At 38.8% G+C, this 25420-nt stretch overlaps 1 protein-coding gene across 1 annotated transcript in view; it reads right to left on the bottom strand.

The window, feature by feature from the left end:
* Positions 1 to 23913, bottom strand: part of Npffr2 (neuropeptide FF receptor 2) — an 89495-nt gene extending 65582 nt beyond the window's left edge. The window contains exon 1 of the mRNA XM_003467532.5: positions 23761 to 23913. The gene's annotated coding sequence lies outside the window, so the exon portion shown is untranslated. The remainder of the gene's footprint in view (positions 1 to 23760) is intronic.
* Between the last annotated feature and the right edge of the window lie 1507 nt (positions 23914 to 25420).

The raw sequence follows: 25420 nt of genomic DNA, 5'->3' as shown, positions 1-25420 counted from the left end.
TGCTATTTTTCTCCTAACCACCTAAGTTGGTTGTTTTGCTTCACTCTCTCCCTCCCTCCCTCCTTCCCAGATCTCTCCTTTTTCTATCTCCCTCTCTCTTGGCCACTGGACACTTAGGTTCATGGATACTCCCATCCATCCTTTTCCCACTGATGTGCATGCTCCTATTGGGCAGTCTGGTCAGGATGCAGGTGTCCCTCAGCAGCCCTATGTCTATGAGGACATCAGATAGGGAACAAGCATTTTTATCACTGTGAGTTGTCCCTGCAAGGTGGCAGGTCTTTGTTAAGGCACCTGATGTTATTCTCTCATAAAACTCTTTGGTGACAGGTGTATAAGGTCAGTTAGAGGGGAATATGTGACATAGGACAACACTGGGTAGTTGACAACTGTACAACTATCACAAGCTTATTATGTACTATTAATGAGAAATCTACCTTTTGTGAAATTATTGCATGTATGCACTGGGAAACTCCTAGCCCCCCAATTATCTTCTTACCCTAGAAACAAATGCTTAGACCCTGATATGCCTAGATTACAAGAGTAAAACATATTTTTAGAAACTAGCTTATCCCTATTATTGTGAGTACCCTGGTTCCCTGATTCCTGGCCCCTGCTCAGGTACCCCAACCTTCAAGCAATTTTCTGCTATAAGATAGCTTTTTCCCACATTCACAGAATCATAAATAAACTTTTGTTCTACATCACTTCAATTCTGACTTTCTCATTTTCCGATGGACCCTGACTTCGTCATTTTCTGCCATAAGCTTCGACTCTGAGCCAGTGTTGCTTATCTCCTCACTTTTTACCATAGTGAGGACTAGGACCTGGACAGAAGCGGGGGAGGATCACTGGGGATTTTCTAGCCCACCCCACCCCCATGCAACAGGTACATATTAGTGTTTCTGAGTAGGAGCACAATGTGGCACCGAAGCATTCCCATTTCTTGCCTGGAACACAAGAGATTCCATTGTAATGAGCCACTTGTCCAACTCATCAATTGCACTTTTCCCAAACACCCATCTCTTTTCCTTTTGTCACTTTTAGAAAGCCATTTCTCAAGCAGTTTCAATGATCTCTGACTCCTTGTATCTATTCCCTTGAGTAACCCACTGTTTACTGGATGGAACCTCTAGACTTCCTCCCCTCCCCTCCACTCCACTGTCCCCTCCCCTCCACTCTCCTCTCCTCTCCTCCCCTCCCTCCTCCCCTTCCCTCTTTCTTTTCCTTCCTTTCTTCCTTCCTTTTACTTCCTTTTTTTCCTATTTTCTTTCTCTTTGTCTCTGTCTCTCTCTCTTTTTTTTTTTTGTTAAGGTGACAGCCCTTCAGTGGCAACATTTTGAGAGATCCCAAGTTACTGGTAACTTGGGATTTACATAGGTAAACTCATGCTCAAGTTCCAATGCCCATAAAGATACCAGTTGTTGTCTTATACAACTAAATTTGAGGGAACTTTTCTCGGAGCAGTAGACAACTATCATGCCACTTTCTGATACTGTATTTTACCTTCATCTTCTGTTCAGTGCACCTGTGCCCTGGCAGCAGAGCCGCACGATGGGTCACATCTCACTGCCTTTGGTTCACTACTGCAATTCATTTCTCCACCTGGGAAGCTACAAATGTAAGTTAAGACAGCTTTCTTTCCTTTTCTGTGAATCATTCTCTGACAGTATAGATAATTTTTCCCTCACCTCTTATATATGCTTTTATTCTATATTTCATAGAGTAACAATCATTTCCTTTGGCCAAGCCTGTATCCTCAACACCCAGTCAAGTGTTTAGCATATTACAGGTGGAAGAGTGAATTCTTCTAAAGTAACTTAAATCTTCTCAGAAGGTTTTTTTTTTTTTTGCCTTCCCTACAGTTTTCAGCTAGAAAATATTTATTTCATTTAGTTCTGAGGCAAATACGGTTATAAGAGATAATCACTCTTGCCTGTTTCAAGCAATACAGCAGGGTGCGTTTATTTTTTTTTATGGTAGCTAATATTTTGTTTTGAAAACCTGCGTGTGGAGTGATTGAAATTTTTTTCTGCTTTCTACTGTTAACATTTCTCTTACTTACCTTCAGAATATTTCTATGCTCTAATCTTTTTCTTCCTTATTTGCTGCAAAACAATTTCTTTAAAGGCTGCCTTCCCTGTTGCACAGCAGGATAAAGGAGGAAACAGTTACTTCTTCAAATTACTGTATTTCAAAATAGGCAGCAAGAATATGGAAAATTCAAAAGATAAGGTATAAATAAATCCATATATCCCTACTGTAAACATTTTCATGAATATTTTAGTGAAGGAAAACTCAGCTAGCTGTAGGGTGATGATTATGTGGAGAAAAAAGTAGCTTCATTTTCTCAGACAGCCACTGCTTATGCACAGGTTCCCAAAATGACTCCGGACTGTAGGTCAGAGTGAATGCTTACGTGGCCCAGGCAATAGGGATCTGCAGCCTGGGTGTGTGTCCCCTGGAATCCACGAGACTGCAAACACTCCCTGGCCTTTTCACTCCTGCAGTACTGATACGGTTGGTATCTAGATGCCCCCTGAAAGCCTCATTTGCTTTTTTAAAGTGGCTGGAGCTAGGGTGGGTCATACTGGGATTAAGGGTGTGTGATATGTGAGTTTAGCCTAGTTCTGGGTGTGAACAATGGAACCCCCATCCTGGATGTGGGTGGCACCAACCATTATGCTTTTAGCTTAAATGGAACAAAGGGAAAGACAGAAGGCAGGCTTGCTGCTGCCTGTCACTTTTGTCCTGCCCTGCCACAGACGGCTTCTCCTGCCACACTGACCTGCCTGGGAGTCCATCAATTACGGACTGAGATGGTTAGAATCCGTGAACTAAGATAAACCTTCCTTCCTTTCACTTGCAGGTGCCCAGTATTTCATCTCAGCAATGATGAAAGAAACAAGGCAGTTCCCAAGTACAAACTGATTAACTGCCACACAATCTTTGAACTCCACGATTGGAAGAATCTTCATACTGTTTCTCTAGCTCAGAGTGTAAATGCTATTGGAGCAGAAAGGGCCCTGTTACTAAAAATTAAATATTTTATGGTATTGATAATTTATTTTTCCATTAAGTACATATTGTTTAGTATAATACTCATAAAATTACAATTAATTATCAATAGCGATACTTCTAAAAAGTAAATGTGAACATTATATCCTCCCCCTGTATCCCATGATGCTCCTTTAAACAAAAGTTGGTGTGATGCATCCAGGTTTCCTATAATCACTTATCACAACCCCAGCCCTCCCTCCCTCAGGTCACACCACCAGAATATTAAGGCAAAAGCAACCACCGTGTCCGTGGGGGAATGCAGAAACTTATTGCCTTTACATCCCCACTCAGTTACCTGTCTGTGATGGAAGAGGCAGACTGGCTTGGGGAATATCTAGATCGTCCTGTAAGTTTCAATCACTTAGTTTTTCCTTCACTGAAATTCTATAAATACTCTTTTTATTAGAGTTACTGGAGTCTGTGCAGGCTCTTAGCTTGACAAGAACCTTTCTCCATACTGACTATTAAACTCGTCAAATAGCTAGCTGGTTTTCACCATGTAGAGAGGGGAGTATTATTTTCACTCCTTATCTCAGGGATAAAGGGTCTGTTCTTAGCCTGACAAAATCTAGCTCGCAGGGACTTTGCTGAACTCCTAAATTGCTGAAAATATATTAATCAGACTTGGTGAACACGACTCAGCTATTAGATCCTCCGTTAAAACACGTGGGTACCAGTAGTAGGAAATAATTCCAACTACCTTGTGAGAAAGTTAAAGAATCTGCCTCTTTGATGGATTTTCTGAGAGGAGTCTAAGAATATTTATTTCCTCTACATGTGAAGATAGCTGCTGTATCTTCTAATCCTCAACAACCATCAGGCTTATTTTCACATTTGGTTTTATTTTGCTTCTAAAAATAGTACTTGCTAATGAACTTTTTATTGGCATATTTGTGAAATAACCCTTGGAGCTGCAACATGTGAGTGTTGCCTGGGCAAGATACGGTTTTGCAGTAAGTTCATCTGTGGTATGAGCCACTTGGGCCCTAAGATTTTAGAGACCCATTTGTGTTTGAAGATCTGTGACAAAACTCTGTATAGAAATTCTGGCATTCTTTAAGAAATGCAGAGCTAATATAATATGTAATTTATCAACTAGTGATTTCTTACTGTTTATTTTTTAATTATGTATTATTTCTACCATTTTTCTGTTTTTTTCTTTAAATAAAACTTTTAAAAAAGAATTTTATAGCAAATACATATTCCCTTATGAAAATGAGGCAAGATGAGAGTATGATCAACCAGCTAGAGAAGTGGGCATCACTCATCACAAAAATCCAGGACACAAGCATGTAAAAAGAGTCCAAGACCTGAAAATGGGCCCAACAGGAAGTGCTACATTCAATTCCTCTGATGCAGAGGAATTGAGGCTTTTTATAAAATGCTTTAGATTTGACACAGCTTGAGGAGCAGGGGAGAACAATGACCTCTGCCATCAATCTTGCAACCACTATAGGCTATTGCAGTCTCTCCCTCTGCAAAGCACCCTTCCCCTGCCTTTAATCGGCCTACACTCACTCTGAAGAACATATTCTTTTCCTATCTGCACCTAATGTAAACTCTTGCTAACTTTCACATGTTTATTGGTTAGTTCTATGTCCAGGACAACAAGAATCCACAAAGTATCTCTAGAAGGAGCTCACAGTACTCTCAAACTTCATTAACAAAAACAATGAATTTCCTTGTGAAGTTACTACCTTGCTGCTGTGCTTAGGCTGAGAGAGAATTGCTAATAATCAAAAAATGAATGACCATGTGAACTTATTTTTGCATTGTGCTTTTGCATTTTCAGTTTTTTTTTTAAAGTGGAACTGGTATGTGATTGGACTTAAGTGCCCTTGAATTACAAGCTGTTTATAAGAAAATTCACATTTTCATCACTTTTACTCCTGGTGTACCAACATCTATGCTGCACTGAGATCCATCCACACTTGTGGAATTCCAGTAATTCCACAGGATGTAATGGCACTAATCAGAAAATGATGGCTACAGCACATGAGGGAGGCCATAATGGGCTCAGAGGAAGAAAGCCTTCCTGGTGGATAGTGAACTGGTTAGTACATCCGGCTGTACAGTTTCTGCCATGAGACACTGCCAATGACACAGTTATGTAATGATTAATCAGAAATTGTTATTACAGCAATATTGGAGGACTGGGGAAAAAAGGATACTGATCAAATAACTAAAAGTACCACTAACTGTGAAATTATATTGCACACGAATGGCTAGCAAATGAAGCCTCTCAGTACTCAAGTATATAACACAACATATTCCAGGTAGTCAGACTTTTTCCTAAGCTACCCTAAGTATCCATGGAGATAATGTATGGCTTCAAGTTTCTTTTTGTGAAGGTTGATTTGGTTAATTCCACTGTGGTAAATTTGTTCCTGAAAAATGCACTCATCATTGTTATGGACTTGCCTCTCCAATCTCAATGCTTTTTCAGCCCTACCAACAACAGACTTACCGAATGCACTACTCAGTTTCATTTTGCTTTTGATCCACATAAAAGCTCCTACAAATTCCCGTGTGTTTGGAAGGTGACTGGATCCTGGGGACATCATACTCCTCAGCAGTTTTTAGCTGACTTGCTGTTAGGAGGTGGGCTTAGGTTAGAGGCAGGTAGCCACAGGCAGGATTGGGAAGGGAGTGTCCCTTCCCTGCTTCTCCATCCTCTCTGCTTTCTACTGCCACATGTTGAGCATGCTTTCTTCCCTCTGCCATCCTGTTCCTGCCTTGGGGCCAGCTGACCATAAACTAAAACTGTGAGCTAAAATAACCTATCCTCTACTAAGTTGTGGGTGATCAAGAACAGGAAGGTAACTAAGACAACCCAAAAGCACTTTATAGGACAAGAGGAAAAAAACCCAATCAGATGATTCCCAGGGATTCACTGCTTCTATGGACTCAATTACTCAGAACATGTAAGGATGGAGGAGTAGACTTGCTCACTGAGAAGCCACGTGTTACTCAATGATTCCAGTCCTATAAAAGGCTCAGGATTTTTCAAAACGTAACTGATATTGTTGTTTCCACAGCAGAATAAACATACCTGGATAGCACATGGGTATGAAAGCAGTGGTGGCTCTCTTCTCTAGTCCTAACAATAACCCAACTGCCCATTAGACTTTTTTTAAATTTTAAATTTTTTTATTCCAGTCCACGTTTTTTGGGCTCTTCTGGTTTAGATTTCTAGTTCCCAAGCAAAAGTACAACTACTAGAGCATCCAACAGTTGCTCTGCTGAACACACATTTGAAATTTCATCTAGCTACATGGGATTATAGTGCCACTCATTCAACAGGCACAAAAAAAAAAAGAAAAGGAAAAAAGATTACTATAGAGTTGAAGTGATTTAGCCATTTTCAAGTGGAATATAAGCTTGTTTCAACATACAGTGAAAGCATTTCTGAGGTTGGAAAATGTTCTTAACACCATGTTCAGTAGTACAACTGAAGAGAAGCAAGGCGGCACATCAAGCATAAAAGTGTAGAGCAATCAACTGCATGAAAAAGAAAAGAAGCAAAGAGTAAACATTCTTACGGAGGTCGAATGGACATCAGATGGACACTGAGTGAAGTGAGAAATGCTTGATGTACGACCAGGCACAGAAAGGCTATATTAACCATTAGTACTTTCTCCTCACTTTTATAGGTAATATGTATTATGCTTTTCTTTAAAACTGGGTTTCACTTCTACCAGTATATTAAAGCTGTGCTGATAGTTGCTCAGTTTATAATTGGTCTTCAGATTATTGGATATCAAAGGTAGACAGTTAATTCACAAGGAATGAGTGATAGATTCAGTAAACAGCAGGTTTCCTAAATTTGGTGACATTCTGGTCACATTTGCATCTCCATGAGAGACAGTCACAACAATTCAGAAGCCAGGCACTGCCTGTCTCAAGGTCTGGGAAGTGCATGTGCACAATTACTCAACTCCATGCAGCTCTCATCCTCATCAGGATGTTCATGCCTTTCAGCCACTGCCTTGAAGTTAGTCAGCCAGCAAAGCTCTGGGTAAAGCTCTGACTGTGCTCTGGTGAAGCTGGGGTGGAGGTGAAGAGCGGCCAGCACTGCTGTCCACAGCAGACAGCAGGGGTGGACAGGGACCAGCAGCAGCTTCTGTATGCCCCGGGTGTACACTCCCGAGACACGAAGCTGGGGTCGCAGCTGGCAGTTCTCCTGTCGCACCACTTCCTGACCCTCTGAAAACTTCCAGAAACTCAAGTTCTGGCAGGAGCTTTATGAATTTTCAATCTTCCAGTTCTCTATGCCTACATCTATCCTAAATGCATCTATCTCTAATTTCAAATTTAGGTGTATGAAAAAGAGGCAATTATACATTGTAAACGTTAGTGAAACCTATTAGTAACAAGCACATATCTCTATTATTTTTATTTGTCCACCTAATCCATGTCTTCCTCTGTGGGAAAAAAAACCCAGAAAACATAAACCCAATACTCATGCTAACAAGGCCACATAAAAGAGAAATACCAAGCAAGTAATCATAAGGAGGAGTCGTATGACTAGAGAATTCGGGCGGTGTGGGAGCTTATGTCAGGAAGAGTGAGGTAGCACCCTGGAACTCCAGCTAGAGGTCTACAGGGCAGCCTGGACTCGGGCCTCTCCTGCGACTCCGCCTTCTACACAGACCACCTTGCGGCACACGGGAACTCCAGCCAGAGGCACACAGCGCCCACTGAGATGTGGGCCTCTCCTGTGACTCCCACCAATTCCACAGATGACCATGTGGGATGAGGGAACTCCAGCCAGAGTTCCCACCCTTTCTCCCAGAACCTTGGACCACAGGGGGTTGAAGGGAGATTCAGTGACTGCCTCACCCCCAAACAGAACTCAGCAGGCTCCAGTCAGTGTGGTGAGCAAGCCCCTAAAATACATGTGTACAGTGGGTAGATAATCCAGTAGTAAAGCTCCCTCCAACTAACTGTAAGACCTTGATGAGTCTGACAAGAGTGTGGGTGACTCCTTCCTGCACTTCAGGCAGGGTGAGGACTATGCCAATAAGGTGAAAATCAAAAGGGCTTACAAGACACATGGGACACAATAGGGACACAGTAGGGCCTCATCCGACACAAATACTTTAGACAGGGAGATTTGGCGACCTGGAATAACCTGAAGATAAAGTAGTAGCAGGAACTAAAATCATTACCACTAGGCTTGACAGCACGAGAGGAACATAGAACTCAACCAACCAGCCCTGCAGTGGGAAGTCAGGTGACTGGCCCACCTATTCACTGTGGGACCCAGCAGTTGAACAAACATCAACCTTACATTAGGACCCCAAGATACACACTACCAACAGTTGACACAACTGGGATTGAAGGACCAAATGTTAACTTGAAAGGGGGAAATGGGAAAACAAAAAATCAAAATACAGTCTCAAACATCTAGTGACCAGGAGCAAGTACAGGAGACACTGAAATAGAGGAATTCAAAAGTAAAACACCGAAAATCTCTGAGAAGATAGCAAGTGAAATAAAAACAACTCCATGAGCTATAGAGGAAATCAAATTAGATGTACTCTCCCATGTAAAGGTAGAAATAAGGGGTTGGGGGTTTAGCTCAGCGGCATAAGCACCTACCTTGCAAGCAGGTGGTCGTGAGTTCGATCCCCGGTACTGATAAAAATGAAAAAAGACCAAAAAAAAAAAAAAAAAAAAAAGGTAGAAATGGCAACCTTAGTAAAGGAGTTCTGGAGTGCAACTAAAGAAGAAATAGATAAAAAAGCACAGGAGCATGGGAAACTGATTGAAACCTTGAACTAACAATATAGAAAACAAGCAGAATTCATGAAACAAACTCAAAGAGACATCCAAGAAACAAAAAATTCTATTCAAAGCTGGTAAAACCATTTAAATGAAGCTAAGGATAGGAGTTTGGATCATGAGGACAGGATCCCAATTAGTAATCATTAAAGGACAAACTTTTTAAATAAAAAAGCAGCACAAAGTGACAATCCAGCAGCTTCAAGATGATGCCAAAAGAAAAAAGTATAAGATTAATAGGTATTAGTGAAGATGCAGGAGTCAATGCAAATGACATAAACAAAATTTTCACAGAAATAATGGAAGAAAATTTCACAAACATGGGGAAAAAACTGATAGGCAGGTAAGTGAGGCATATAGAATGCCAAACAGTCACAATCAACATAAACCTATACCCAGACATATAATAATTCAAGTCTCAGACATACACCACAAAAACAGAATACTAAAACCTTTTAGGGAAAAGACACAATTCACCTATCAAGGAAAGCCCATTAGAATGACAGCAGACTTTTCAGCACAAACCCTCAAGTCAAAATGAGCTTGGAGTGAGATATTTCAAGCACTGAAAGAAAACCCAGACTCATGTATCCAGAAAAACTTTCATTCAAATTTAATGGAGAAACAAGATACTCCCATGAAAAAGAACAACTGAAGAAATTCACATGCACCAAACCAACCCTAGAAAGAGTACTGAAGGAATACGAGATACAGATATAAATGACCACAGTCCCCAGAACAACAACAGAAAGAAATCACCAGGTAGGACAAGCAATTAAACAAGGAGAAAAGCAGAAAGCAAACAACCGGAACATAACATGGCAAAGCCAAGCCAGTACATAACAGTGATATCCATAAATATAAATGGCCTCAATTCACCCATCGAAAGAAATAGGTTAATAGAATAGATCAAGAAACATGATCCCACAATATGCTCTATACAAGAAACACATCTGACCCAAAAAGAAACTCACAGATTAAAAGTCAAACAATGGAAAACAGTATTCCATGCAATCGGAACCCAGAAAAAAGCTAGGGTAAGTATTCTATTTGCAGACAACGTGAACTTCAAACCTAAAATGATTATAAGAGATAAAGAAGGTCATTATATACTTGTTAGCTGGAATAATTCAATAGGAAGAACTAACAATTATAAATATATATGCACCAAATATGGGAGCACCCTACTATATAAGACAGATACTAATGGACATGAAAAACCAAATACCCAAGAACACAGTTATTACAGGGGACCTTAACAGCCTATTGTCATAAACAGATCCACCAGACAAAAAGTCAGCAAAGGAATAATAGAACTGATTTATACCTGTGAGCAATTGGACTTAGTAGATGTTTACAGAGTGTTCCACCCAACCACATCAGAATACACATTCTTCTCAGCTGCACATGGGACATTCTCCAAAATAGACCACATATTATCCCATAAAACATTCTTAAGTAACTGCAAAGCTATTGAAATGATCCCATGCATAATATCTGACCATAGTGCACTGAAACTGGAAATTAATGGCAAAAGAAATGGCAAAACTTGAATAAAAACATGGAAATTAAATAACAACCTTTTGAACAACCAGTGGTCTACAGGTGAAATTAAAGAAGAAATAAAACAATACCTACAATTCAACGAAAATGTGGAAACAACATACTGTAACTTGTTGGATGCAATGAAGGCAGTCTTAAGAGGGAAATATATAGCAATAAATTGTCATATCAAGAAAACAGAATGAGCACAAATAAACAACCTAATACTTCATTTCAAGCTTCTAGAAAAAGAAGAGCAAGTTAATCCCAAAGCTCATAGAAGAGAGGAAATTGTAAATATCAGAGCAGAAATCAATGCTATTGAAACTAAAAACACAATATAAAGGATTGAATTTAAAAAACTGGTTTTTTTAGAGAATAAACAAAATTGACAAACCTCTAGCTAACCTCATTAAAGAAAAAGAAAGAAAAAAACCAAATTTCATGCAGTAAGTACTGAAAAGGGGGGAATATGACATTATACTCTATATAGAAGACCTCCCCCCCAAAAAAACTCCATTAAAAGACTACTTCAGGTAATAAACAAATTCGACAGTGTATCTGGATATAAAGTCAATGCTCAAAAATCAACAGCATACCTGTACACAAACAAAAAACTCACCGAGAGAGAAATTATGGAAATATTGCCCTTCAAAATAGCATCTAAAAAGTGAAATACTAAGGAATGAACCTAACTAAGAATGTAAAAGACCTATATGCTGAAAATTATGCTACAATAAAAAAAGAGATTGAAGAGGATATTAGAAAATGCAAGGATATTCCTTGCTCTTGGCTAGGAAGAACCAACATAGTGAAAATGGCCATACTCCCAAAACTGTTACACAGATTTAACACAATCCCAATCAAAATACCATTAACATACCTCACAGATCTAGAGAAAACACTCCTAAAATTCATGTGGAAACAGAAGAAACCGAGAATAGCAAACACGATTCTGGGCAACAAAGGCAAGGAGGCATCTCAATTCCTGACTTGAAAATATACTACAAAGCAACGGAGATAAAATCAGCATGGTACTGGCAAAGTAATAGACCTGAAGATCAATGGAACAGATTAGAAGATGCAAGCACAACTACACAGACACTCAGCCACCTGATATTTGACAAAGGGGCTAAACATGTTCACCAGAAGAAAGGTAGCCTCTTTAATAAATGGTGCTGGAATAACTGGCTCTCACATGCTGAAGACTGAAACTAGATGCATGCCTATCACCGTGCACAAAACTAAAGCCTAAATGTATCAAAGATCCAAATACCAAAAGATAAACACTAAATCTAATGGAAGACAAGGTAGGTAGACCTCCCTGGAGACACAGGGGTAAGCAGAGAATTCAGGAACAAAATGCAAACTTCCCGGGAAACACTTCAAAGAGTCAACAACTGGGATATCATATTATTGACAAGTTTCTGCCCTTCAAAAGAGATCACCAACAGAGTGAATGGGAAACCCACAGGATGGGAACGAATTTTAGCCAGCAACCCCTCAGACAAAGGACTTATACCCAGAACATGTAAGAATTTAGAAACATCAAGCCCCCCAAATTCAAAGAGCCTTTCCAAAAATGGACATCTGAGATGAACACACATTTCTCAGATGAAGATACACAAATGGCAAATAAATACATGAAGAAATGTTCACCATCATTGGTCATTCGAGAAATGCAAATTAATTCAGCACTGAGATTTCATCTCACTCTGGAAAGAATAGCTGCCATCAAGAAATCAACTGATAACAAATGTTGGTGAGACTGCAGGCAAAAAGGAACACTGCTCCACTGTTAGTGGGAGAACAGACTGGTGCAATCGCTGTGGAAATCACTATGGAGATTTCTCAGAAGACTAGGATTGGAAGTTCCATTCAACCCAGCTATTCCCTTCCTGGGTATTTCCCCAGCAAAGCTAAAAAGGTCATATCACAGTGATATATGTGCTCCCATGTTCATAGCCACATAATTTGTAATAGCTAAATCTTGGAAAAGAATCAAGATGTCCATCAACCACAAAGTGGGTGACAAAGATGTGGTATTTTTATACAATGGAATATTACTCAGCTATGAAAAGAATGATCTTGAGGCCTTCATAGGCAAATGGAGGCAACTTGAGACTATCCTCATAAGTGAAATAATAAGAATCATATTTATAAATACACATTGTGTCTCTAGTGTAAAAAGTAATCAGAAATTTAGTAATAAAAAAGGAGAAGAGTAAGAAGGCCTGCTGGAAAAGATTACATAAAAACTTAGAGGATGGGTTGTATTCAGGCAGAGGATGCACACATGCTGGGAGGGAATGTCAGTGGCAATTAAGGAATCTGCATGCATGAGGACCTGAGAGAGCAGGTGGCTGGCTGCAGGATCAGCCCACTGACTGGGTTGGCACTTTCCTAATCCTGGAAGACCGCATTACTCTAAGGCACAGAAAGAGACTTGTCCTGCTCTCTCTTGTTGCTTTTGATTCCTTCCACTGCCATGAACTGCTCGCCCTCTTCAATACATCATCCTGCCTTGGAACCTGCTGATTATACACTGAAACCTTTTTGCATTTGATACAACATTTTCACATGTTATTTCATTTTTCAGTTTAAATTTAAATTTTTAAATTTGAATTTTTGAAAAAAAATTAACTATAAAAGTCATAACATGTGAAATATGTCCTGCAAAATACTAACATTTTTGTCTCAGGATGGTGATTTTTGTAAAACAAATATAACAAAATAAAGCCTCCTAATGTTTTCTTCCTTTGGCATCAGACAAGCATTATCTTGCATTTAGTGCAGATCATTCTATTGTTTTTAATTATCCCTTCTAATGTTTTTATAGTCATTATAATCTGATAATTTGTGGGGGTTTGGTTTCAATTACCATAACACATGTTTAATATGTAGCTTTTTACTTCTGAACCCAGTAATGATCTAACGATTGATTTACTTTGAACAGCTAGATTAAGTTCATTCTTTTTACTCTCTAAAAAATGATAATATCATTATCACTTTCTGAGTTCTTCCGGTGTGACAGGCAGAAGTATTGTTCTAAATACTTTATGGAGAGTAATTTGTTGAGATCTTAACATTTGAGGTAGGAATTACTAGCCAAGCTTTAAAGAATTGCAATCAAGGGAGAATAAATAAGTACCCAAAGTGTTATAAACACCAGGAATTAAACCATCCCGAGATATTCCATTTCATCTAACAAAGGCAAGTGAGCTTCTTTGCATCCTAACTGCAGTATTTATCATATATACCACGTGTTAATTACTCAATGGCTTAATTATTTCCTGTATTTAGCCATAAAAATATTGTATTTAACATCTTACACAAGTCTCCTGTACATATACTAAGCATATATATTTAAATTTTACTAGATCAGATTGCCTTCAAAACGATCAAACTAAGTAAGAATATATCTGCATATTTTCTAAAATTTTCTAGATGATTATGGATATAAAAATATACCTTGTTTTAATTTAAATGCTTAAGATTATTGAGTTTAAAAATCAATTTTCATAAATAAGGTCATTTGGTAATAAATTTGAAAATAATTAAAAGATGAACAACACATTCTTACTACTTGGAAAGTAACAAACACATTTCTAAAAAAGCTCATGCAGTAAAATATAAAAAGATAAAATTTGAAACTCTAGAAAAAAATGAAAAGACTTGCATGTCAATTCAAGAAACTATAAAAAGATTTTAAGACAATTTATTTATATTTAGATGTAATTAGTAGGAATGACAAAAATAAAAATGTTTAATATTTACTTGAAATTTGAAAAATTATCAGTAAATTGGAGAAATTAGAGATAATAAAAATAGATTTATGAAACGATAAATAATGTATTTTTGAAAGTTAGATAGTCGAAAACACCATCAACTTTTCTTAAACCTTATTAAAGACAAAGTTAATAGAACAAAATTAAAAATAAAAATGGAAACACCTGCATATCACCCTAGAATAAAACATCTACAGCTGATCCATTCCAAGATATCATGTAGGTAGCAATTCCTGCGAATGATCCTATTCTTAATATAAAATGGTTTAGTTTGCACACAGATTTTGTACAACCTTCTGTACACTTTAAGTCATTTTTAGATTATTTATCATACTTAACAAAATGCAAATGATTTTTAATTACACTGGATTGCTTAAAGAATAAAGAGAAAGGTCTGTTCATGTTCAGGACAGGCATATTTTTGATCTGTAGTTGGTTGAATCCCTGTGTGTGGAACTTACAGATAGATAGGATTGACTATAATTTATTTTAATATTACTTATACCTATGACAACAATTGCAATATAGGGATATATGATTCAATATTTTCAGTTTAACCACAGTTTTCAGAATTAGAGGAATAAATGTGAAATGATTAAGTGATAATTAGATATTTCAAAAGACAAATGCATTGTAACCTTTAAGGAGCCTGAAAATTATTTAAAATATTCTAAACAAAAAATTCTTTAAATTATTAAGGTAAATTTAAGTATTATACAAAAAGTTTGCAATACAATGGGAGCATAAATATATAATCAATATCATTTATGTATCCAGAGAATACAAAGATGGCTTTTTAAATTATCAAATATAATGTAGCAATATACAAAGGCAGACTTTTTAACAAAGTTACAGATAAAATAATCAAGAAAATCAAAAGCTGTATCAAGGACAAATTATATATTTATATAGCAGTGTGATTAGATGTCAAGAAAAAATATTAACATAATCTGTTACATCAACTAATTAAGCAATATTATCTGATCATCTTAATAGATAATAAAATATGGTATTTTTCATAAAAAGTATACGTAAGAATAAAGGAAAATATTTTAAAAGGTTATTCAAAGCAAAAACAAAATACTGTAAACTACACTTGTAAGACTTTTTAATACTATAGCCAAAACTTTGGTAGTCATAGTCACTTGTCTCATTATTCTGCATTATTACTCATTTTTTGATTCTGTGATTATAATGAGCATGGCATGGCAAGACTGTTGCATTCTCTAGCCACAGAAACACTACAAGGATGAGATGAAATTGTCTTTTAGATAATATGATTTTACTCTAAAATAACAATATATTCTAAAAAGTAGCCTCCAGTATTTATTGCAGTAAGTGTTTAATTGGTGAATCAAAATAGGTTAATATTAAAAAAAGACAAAGAAAGTAGCCTTTCTCACAGATTAGTAACAACAATAAAAATATACAGTACATACAAATAAATTTAACAAGAAAGGGAATATAAATAACGCAAAATATAAAATCCCACTGAAAATTTTTTAAAGTTCTGAAAATGTGACATATTACATTTTAGAATAAATATTTTAATACCTTGAGGGTCAATTTACATCAATACATAAATCTCCCCATATTAAAACATAAATTTAATATAATTGCATTTAAAATGTGGATAGACAAATGGTTCATCTGGTGAAAAGAAAAATCAACAGAAATGACATTATTTGCTTTGGAATAGGATAAAAAGTCAAAAGGAAGAATTAAGTCAAATAAAAACAGGATTTGTGAAGAACACTAATAAGACTTTTGTAAGATATAAGAAAATACTCTGAGACAAAAGTAATCAAAGAAATTTGACAGAGGCATAGAAGAAGGCATACAGCAGTGAGACAGAATGACTGCAGACAGAGGTCCCACTATGTGGGGAGTGTTATATGCAGTAAAGGTGAAATTTCAGTCAGAGAGAAGAAAGAAATATTTAATAATACATTTACGACATGTGAAAATTGATCCATTATTTTATACCATATAATTTTAAGTTCATGTTAAAATTAAGTATCACTGTTTAATTCTTTAAGAGTAAGACTACTTGAAAAAAAGCATATTTGAATAAAATCTAAAATCTGCAAGTTGAATGTGAGTAGGAAAATCACATCAATTACAATGAAAAAGCATGAGGGATATCTGACTTCACAAGTACTTAAAGACATTCAAGTTAATATGAAAATTAAAAGTAAAAAGATACAATGTTCATGTGAAGAGTTTCAAAATCTGGTTAAAAACATCAGCATTCATAATACTTTAAAAGCAATACTGCAACATGCATTATACTTTGAGAAAATTCCTTTATGGTTTGCATCTAGATGTTCCCTGTAGGGCAGGCTGGGGGAGAGCCAGGAAGCTTGTAGCCTTGGTGGAATACGAAGAGGAAGGGGAGCCTCCTGCTTCTGGCCTCCTGCTCACCCTGCTGGGGGCTGGTTATGCTCTGCCATGTCTCACTGCCTTGAAACCAGCCGACTATGGACTGAAACCTCTTACCAACTATGTGCTGAAATAACTCTTTCCTCCTTTAACTTGTGAGTATTGGATATTTTGACTCAGTAACAAGAAAAATGACTAATAAAAATTATTAGTAACAACAATTTTTAAATAACCATTTTTATTTATCATAACCTTTTCTGTGTCAAAATTGGACTAAAAAGTTGGAAAGTGTGAATTCTTATCAAGTAGGAATGGTGGAAATTACTGTGTGTTACTATTCTATTAATATACTATTAATATCATAGAATAGTACACAATCATTTAAAATAGAATTTTATCTACAATTCTTGACAGAGGGCTTTCACAATGTAGTAATAAGTAAAAAAATGTGTATTTTTTAAAATGGTTGCAAAAATGTGTGTAATCATGTTTGTACACATCTGTGCAAATGGTTGCAAAGCATGAGAAGATTCAGAAAACTAGAGCTCAGTTGCTAATCGGGTTATTGTGTCACGGTTGTGGAGAAGACCCAGGCCATGCAATGAAGAAGGAATGATTCAGACGTTTATTTAGTGTATTTATACAAAGCTCCATAATATCTACTTTTAAAAATAAAGTATTTTAAGATGAAAATTTGTCATGCCAATGAAAATACCGTGGTACCTCCATTCTTGTTTTTGTTTGCCAACCAATGAAAATATTTAGCAAACTTTTGTTTGTTTGTAAATTCTGCATCAGGTAACAATCATGACCATGCCCTCTTTCCCACACAAATCCAAACATGATTGTCTTTTCCAAAACTGGGGATCAAGGTATCACCATAATGAAATGGACAGATTTAATTTTACCAAAAATAAATGTACCATTTTATATTTTAGTCTTTCTAAGGGTTTGGACAGACTAGATTATTCTTATAAATTGACATGCTCAGATATTATGGAACTTGAATATATAGAATAGTATAGTCAATAGTTTTATCACAATTTGTTCTTTATGAGTGTGAAAAAATATCTATCAGTTGGTCTTCCCTAGAATAAACAGAAAGAAAAAAAAAATAGACAGGAGGAACTGGACCATCTGAGTCTGAGGCTTGGCAATTTGCCTGGACCTGCAAAAAGATGCAGAACTTGATGGGAAAATGGAAATAAAATTTTCTTACAGACATGTAGAAGTAGTGTCATTGATGATACTCGTCTTAGACTACCACGTATTTCTCAGGAGGACCACTTGGGACCCCCTCAATCTCCTCCTTATACTTCTCAAGCCAGCACATCAACAAACACCCAAAGATTGGGGAAATACTGTCATTTGTCGATGAGCAACATGATTTAAAGAGAAAAAGAGCAGTGTAAGACCGCAGCAGCCATAAGGTGGCTCTCATAGGAGCAGCAGGGGCACAGAGGAGATGGGTGATCCGGACCTCTGAACTCATCTCAAGGCAGAGGCCAAGCATGAGCCGACATGGAGACAGCCGGCACATAAACTGTAACAGCAGTGAGGGAGGCCACTGAAGGCTGGAAGAGACAGGTGGGGAAAAGACCAGCGAGCTAAGGAAGGGGACTCAGCGCACACAGCTCTGGGTACCGTAGAGTCTTCAGCTCAGGTCCTAACTCAAGCAGAAAATATGGATTTAAATTGCTGGTTAATTAAAATACCAAGAAAGACAAGTTCAGAGTCAAGAAACTTGGTATAACTCAGGTTAGGGTCTGTAGTACATGAATGCATAGCAAGCTCAGCCTGCTAGTTTCAGAAGTATAACCCACCCTTTAGTGAGAAATTATTCACGGTAGCTTTTCCAGTTAAAGAAAGTGTATACAACACAATGAAGCAGGATTCTGTCCAAAGACTTCCAGTCCCGAAGCCCTGCAACATAACTGATGGAAGTGGCTACCTGAGGACAACACCCTTCATGAACCTGAGGGAGATGGGAAATTCGGGAGAGAAGAATGAGAAATTATGGGAAGGGCACAAAGGAAACACTGAACCCAGCTTATTAGAAACACTGTCCTATGAGACGGAGCTCCATTCTGACAGAGCCCACATCCAGTGTAACTCCAGGGTGCCCCGAGTGCTGGCATGGGAAAGTTAGATTTCGGAAATCTAAATGAGATCCTTTACAGACTTACAGTCAGATCCCCTATTCTAAGGGAAGACGGTGAGTCTAAGACAGATCTTGAGAACACAGGAAGCTTCTGTTTTGATGATGGTTACATTTATCGAGGAGGGTGTATCTGAGAGGGCCTTGAGAGGAACAGCAGCATGCATCAGACACCTCCCACTCACCTGGACACAAGAATCATAAACCAGGTGTAAGCTCTTCATTTGAAATCCTTTTCTTACTTGCTTTAATTTCTTAGGGTTAAATTGGAATATCAACCACAATCCAATGTAACTGGCATTTTTGTGAGGCTAAATTGAAGCAATGTTAGGTTTCTCCTAAATAATCCAATGTTCCAAGGAAAATTCCTTAGAACAATTAAATTTAGTAGAGTTAATTCGAACAAAACAAAAGTTATTTGTGAATCAGGCACTCTCAAAAGCACATCAAGTTCTGAGAATCCAGCCAACGTTAGACAGCATTTTCAGGAAAACTTAAGTGCAGAAAAGAAGCCCTGTTCCCCCTACCTCAATAAGCCCACTGGGGCAGGCCAGGAGCAGAAGCCACTGGCCCTGTTGCCATCAAGGGAGCATTGGTAAGCTGCCATGCATACCTCTCCGCCACCCCAGCAACCTCGGACTGCAGGAACCCAGGTGCCCAGCCCAATCCCCCGACCTGGGACTCAGCAACAGGCTAATTCGCAGGAACACAGGAAAATGTCAAGACGAAGGAGCAAGGTGGAATCTCAGACTTCCAACCCACCCAGAACAAGTCCAGGAGGCATAGACACTAAAGAAATTAGAGTCACACACCTGAAATTCCTGAAATGATAGCAACTGAAGTAAAAAAGACAATTTATTGCTTGTATTGTTTGGTTGAGTTTGTATGCCTATATCTGGTGGTCTGAGCAACTTCAGAGTATAACAAGTGCAATACAGTAACTATTGTTGATTTTCTACTGCCTTGCTTTTGAGACAAAAGCTCCTTCTCATTGTTTCGTTTCATTTCATTTTATTGTTTTGTTTTATTCTCTAAAAAAAAAAAAAAGAAAGAAAACTGAACAGCTAGAGTCTAGTCGATTAACTGGCCAGCTGGATAAAGCTTAACTAGTTAATAGTTTAGAACTTACTCATTAATTAACCACGGAACATTCTGCAATGAAGTTCCATTACTGTGATTAAACTTGCTGACCAGTCCATCAGAACCATCACAGGTGACCATTCCAAATTGATGACCTCATAGAAAATATCAACACCACACAACAACAATTAACACTCTTCTGGAATGACTACAAAACAGCACCACGGATCAGGACTGATTTTTTTTTTCCACCATGAGATAGATCACAAAAATGATCTGCACTCAGAGTTATGAAAATATATATACAGGCTAAACCCAACTTCCAGGCTACAAGTCTGTTGTTACAGGACCCAGGTAGGAGCACTTGAAGAAATGTTACAATGTTTCTCCTGCTTATTAAATATTTCAACAGTTTTCTTTCTTCCTAGCTATCAGCTTTTTCTTGGAAAGGCTTGCAATGTGCAATAACAAGTACTTTGATTATAAACTCTTGTAAACACATACTGGGAGCTCTGCAGAGTGGAATTTAAGTGTGTGCACTGAAGGAATACATAAATTCATTATTCTCATTCCTTAATCTAGTAAACACACTTATTTTGGGAAGATTATTTCTAAGACTCAGTTTCTAGTAACAAAATAGGGACTGTGAATGCATCCAATTTCTAAAATCATGAGGATTACATGAGATATTGTACATGAAGTTACAGCTCAATATAGCTTAGCTATTACTATTTTATTTAATTTGGTCAATGCTTTCTAAATTCTGAAAACATCCAGTGCGTGCATCCATAACTGCAATGTTCTAATATGCTTGGAGGACCCGCTGGAGTGCTGAAAACCCTAATTAACTGAGGCCTCTAGAGAACAAAATCAGTTATTACAGAAGGCGCTTGTTACATTTTATGTCTAGATATACCCCCAAAGCCTCATGTACTCACATGTGGGGCTTTTAAGGAGTGACAGGATCATCAGCGTGTGAAGCTGGATTAGTCTATGATGAGTTTAAAATTGGGTGCGATGGTGAAAGGGGGGCCTGATAGGAAAAAGTGAGTCACCGTGGGTGTGGTCTGGAGCTTTTATCTCCCTCCTCATTCCTTGATTCCTTTCTTCGTCTTGTCCACCCTGAAATGGACTTCCTCCTCTGCCAAGCCACCTTGCCTTGGAGCCAGCTGACTATGGTCTGACATCTCCACAAACTGTGATCTAAAATAAATCACTCATCCTTTAAACTGCGGGTGTGGAGTATTATGTCTCAATAATAATCAGAAAGTGATTTAGTCTGCAACTGTCACAAAGGAACCCAAATTCCAGGAAGACACCCAAATGAGACTTTTTCAATAGTCTCAGAAGAAAATAAGTAACAAATAATCTTTCATAATATTTGGAAATTTTAAGATTTTTAGTGACAACAATTAGTTTAGGAGGACCAGTATTTCTGGTGGTTTAGAGTGCCTTTCTTTCCATCTGTCTGTCTGTCTGTCTGTCTGTCTTCTTCCTTTCTCTGAATTACTGGTATGGTGACATCCGGCTGTGTTGTTACATAACGACCGTTTTACAATGTAGATGGTTTGCTTAGCTGTAACAAAAGGCCAGACCTAGCTGGACATGGGAACTAGAACATGGCAGGTTTTCTCAGTCTTGGGTGGCACTGAAATCCATTTATCTTTTGTGCTTCTACAATGGCTGAGATCATAACGCTTCAAAACACGCTTGAGGTTCTCACCTTCTCTTTTCCTGGCCCCTGCTATAAAGTGGTTTCTGGTAATAGATGCAGGAGGGACCCTGAGTTTTGCTCATAATCAGAAACCTCATTTGATGCTCCATCCTGCACAGTCAGACTGATCCCTTCTCATTTTGAACTAGCCTCTTTTCCAGGTAGCTGGAGGGCATGGGGTTCAGGCCCTGGTCTGGGGCAGTGGCTCTCAAGTGTCAAGGCAGGAACTTCTGTGCCTGCTCCTTCTGGATTCTCTGCCTTTCTACTGTAGAAACAGGAAATTTAGGAAATTCTGTCATATCGAAAACACCCTTTAAGGAGCAGTCTTAGACAGTCAGAGAGGTTAAGGTCTGAACTAAGACAGAGAGTCAGTCAGAGGTCTGCCAGGAGAGAACCGGACTGCTTCACTTCTGGGAGTCTTATATTTCAAAACTGCAAAGGCCCTAACAGCCATTCCTGACAGCCTTCTGCCGTGGTAACCACCGCAGGCCCCTGCTGGGGCAGGATGTTTCCAGTTGCCTGTTAGTCTAACAGAGTGAGGGAGGTTTTGAACTCTTAATTTTCAGTTTCAAGGCAACTGAAAAACGTACTTAAAAGCCAGCTTATCCTATAAAACTGGAATTTAAAATCAAAGGGGAAATAATAAAAAGGAAAGAAAAATCAGCTTGGTTAACAGTTTAAAATTCGTTCATTTAAGACTACAATTTTTTGATATTATTAACAATGTATGTTTTAGGAATGTGAAACTGTTTTCTAATAGTTTTGTGTATGCATGATAGAGTTCACTCAAATCAATTCCACTGCTCCACTGATGTGAGTGGTGTGTTGCAAAACAATTATCTTTAAGTATATGAAGCTTCGGGAATGAAGTTCTCTTAATCGTTTGTACCAGATTACTTTGGAAACCCATAATGCAATATAGTGAAAAAGATTATGAACATCACAGAGGTACGCACACACACACACAAGAACCATTACAGCTGCCACAAATGAATCAATTTTCTGGGACTAAATCTATCACTGGGTTATGGTTAACTTATACCTAAACATTCTGCAGCTTTTGATCTCTGTGAAAGAGAACATTGGTAACTAGTGTAACAAAAATAAAGCTATGGTCAAAGAATCATGATATTCAAACAGTGTTTTTCTGATATGTACTTTAAAATTCTTTGTAACTTATAAAATTTATCAAAAATGCCAGAAAATATGCAGATAGATGACGAAGTTGCCAGTCGACATCAAGAGTGGCTGGTAGAAAGATTTTGTTGAATTATATGGGTTTGAGGGAAAACCTATGGGCAAAAAGCACCTTATGAGTAACGCATTAATATAAGCAACAATGAAACACATTTCAAGTTATTACTTTATCCATTTTGATACTAACATGTATCTTTACAGATCACACTGTAAGTGGTGAAGTTGCTCTTAAACTGAATGATCAACCTTAAGAAGCTTTGAGCAGATGAGATTCCTAGGACTCAAAATACAATTGCACTCAACTTTGTTGGTGAATATTGGTATTATTTGTATTTTATAGCAACTTTGCAAATTTAGCCATAATTTAAAATATCATTAATTTTACCCAAAGTATTTTGGTTTAATTAGGATTGCAGCTGAAAACAGAAACATGCTTTTTAGTTTACAAACCACAGATGACCACCCTCGCCCCTCCCTGGTTACCAACTGAAAATGGTTTGATTGTGTAAAAGAAATCCAGATACCTGGTCAGAACAACTGAATACTTATATATGGAAAAAAAAAAAAAAGCAGTACATGCTATTTTTAATATTCTTTATAATAAAAACCATCTTTCACATATCTACAGCCTAGTTGGGAGAAGATGAGGAATAAACGAATGCGTTCCGTTTCTGTTGTATTTCTAACAAAACAGAGCTGACAACGTTCTCCTCTGTCCCCAGAGGAAATGCGCTGAGCTGCGCTTCTGGGCAGCTGGTGCGCGGCGGCCAGGCAGGGGGCCCACATGGCCGGGAAGAGCCCGGGCTGGCAGGGTGCAGTCCAGGTTGGAGGTCTGCGGAGCGCGGCGCCGTCCTCGTGGGACCCCAGGCCACAGGACCCAGGACCCAGGACCCAGGACCCAGGACCCAGGACCCAGGACCAGGACCCAGGACCCAGGACCCAGGACCCAGGACCCAGGACCCAGGACCCAGGACCCAGGACCCAGGACCCAGGATCCCACGACCTAGGTCCGCGCCCCCGCAAGACAGGGGTCCACCGAGCCGCGCACCTACCTGCCTGGCGTAGAAGCCCGCGGACGGTTCCCAGCAACCCTCCGCTTCCGTCCCTCCTGGCCGGCAGGTCACGGGTGTGCAGTGGAGCCAGGCGCGCCCCAGCAGCAGACCAGGCGCCCCAGAAGCAAATGAGGCGCTCCCTCCGCGCTCCGTTCTGAGTCACAGCGCTCGGTTCAGAGCCGGCGCGCAGCGCGGCGCGTGGGAGGGGAGGGCAGGGCGCACTCCAGGGCTCAGCGCTCTGAGGTCTGCACAGACGTGGGTGGGCACCCTGGAAGGCATGCCCTCCCGAGGCTGTGCCAGTTCAACCCAGCCTCCACCACTTAGCGATTTCATAGCACCCTGTCTCAAGATTATAATAGAGACAGATATGATAGATAGATAGATAGATAGATAGATGATAGAGACTGGAGATGCAGCTTAGTGCGAGCGTCCTACTTCAATCCCTGGTAGTGCAAAAAGAAAAGAAATACACCTGTCTGTCTGTCTGTCTATCTTTTTTCTATCCAGCTGTCTCCAATCCACACCCACGCACCGCCCTGAAGTTCGGCTCACTTGCCCAACATCAGGGAGGCAGTATTAAGGAGAAAGTAATTTCGAAAAACCAAATGCATCTCTCGCTCTTGTGTGTCTCTGCCTAAATCACTGGAACATGTGGAACAGATGATAAGGCTACCTGTGAGAGAGAGCTCTAGAGCTTTTTTTAATTTTTAAATTAAGGTTGCTTAGTTTTAGATTAAAGTTGCAGGTTCTCCTGTTCTCTCCGCTAGACCCCCATGGTGTGTGTGTGTGTTAAATTTGAACTATGACTTTGTTGAGGATCAAAGAAGGACAATATCTCCCAAGACTTTAGCAGGTTAAAATTCAAGGTAGGGATAACAGACTTTATCAAGCTACCAAAGGCACAGAAAGTCAGGGAAGGCAAAGCCATGAATCACGGTAACCGTCAGTAGGAATGGCTGAGTATGCTTCAGTTGTGTGAAGTAAAGCTTTGAAAACAAAGACACTCTGAGATTCATCAATTCAGGTGTAAGAAAGCATGCACGGGCCACTCTCCTTACATCCTCTCGCCACCATTTAAAGTCATCAGAATGGGTGAAAGGGTGGCAGGGATTTTTATGAGAGAGTGAGGTAATGTCCAGCTTGCAGAACTTTCATTACAAATTTTTAAACATGAATCTCATCAGATGATAATCGTTTAAACTGTGAACTGACTTGTATGTCTTATGAAGAACTGTACTACAAGAACCTCTATCCTGATCTGACCCCCAACCCTCAGTGAAAATGTTACAATGTATCTATATGCAGGAAAAATGAGATGGAACTAGGGAAGGCCTGAAGCATCCTGTCTCTCACTGTGTTTTTCTTAAACACCCCCACGGACTGCTTCAATTCCCACTTTTTCATTCAACGAAGCGTTTTGACTGGATTCAGTAAAAGTCTGCCTTCCTCCTGAGTTTGATCTCTGGAGCTTTCTCCCAGCCTCTCCACATTTCAGCTCCCAGTCCCGTGTGTTTCTCCTAATGCAGCGGAATGAGTTGTTCGACCTGGATTTTAAATACACTCAATCTTCCATCCCTAAGAACAGCAGAGAATTTCTGTTTGCTTCAATGCTGCAAGTGGGATATTTACATCATTTCTTCCCAGGAGCACCCATGCTGCA

This window comes from Cavia porcellus, unplaced genomic scaffold (genome assembly GCF_034190915.1).
Source record: "Cavia porcellus strain 051 isolate PalLab524CR breed Dunkin Hartley unplaced genomic scaffold, mCavPor4.1 scaffold_30, whole genome shotgun sequence".
NCBI classification, from domain to species: Eukaryota; Metazoa; Chordata; class Mammalia; order Rodentia; family Caviidae; genus Cavia; species Cavia porcellus.
This window is presented reverse-complemented; position numbering and strand designations above follow the sequence as displayed.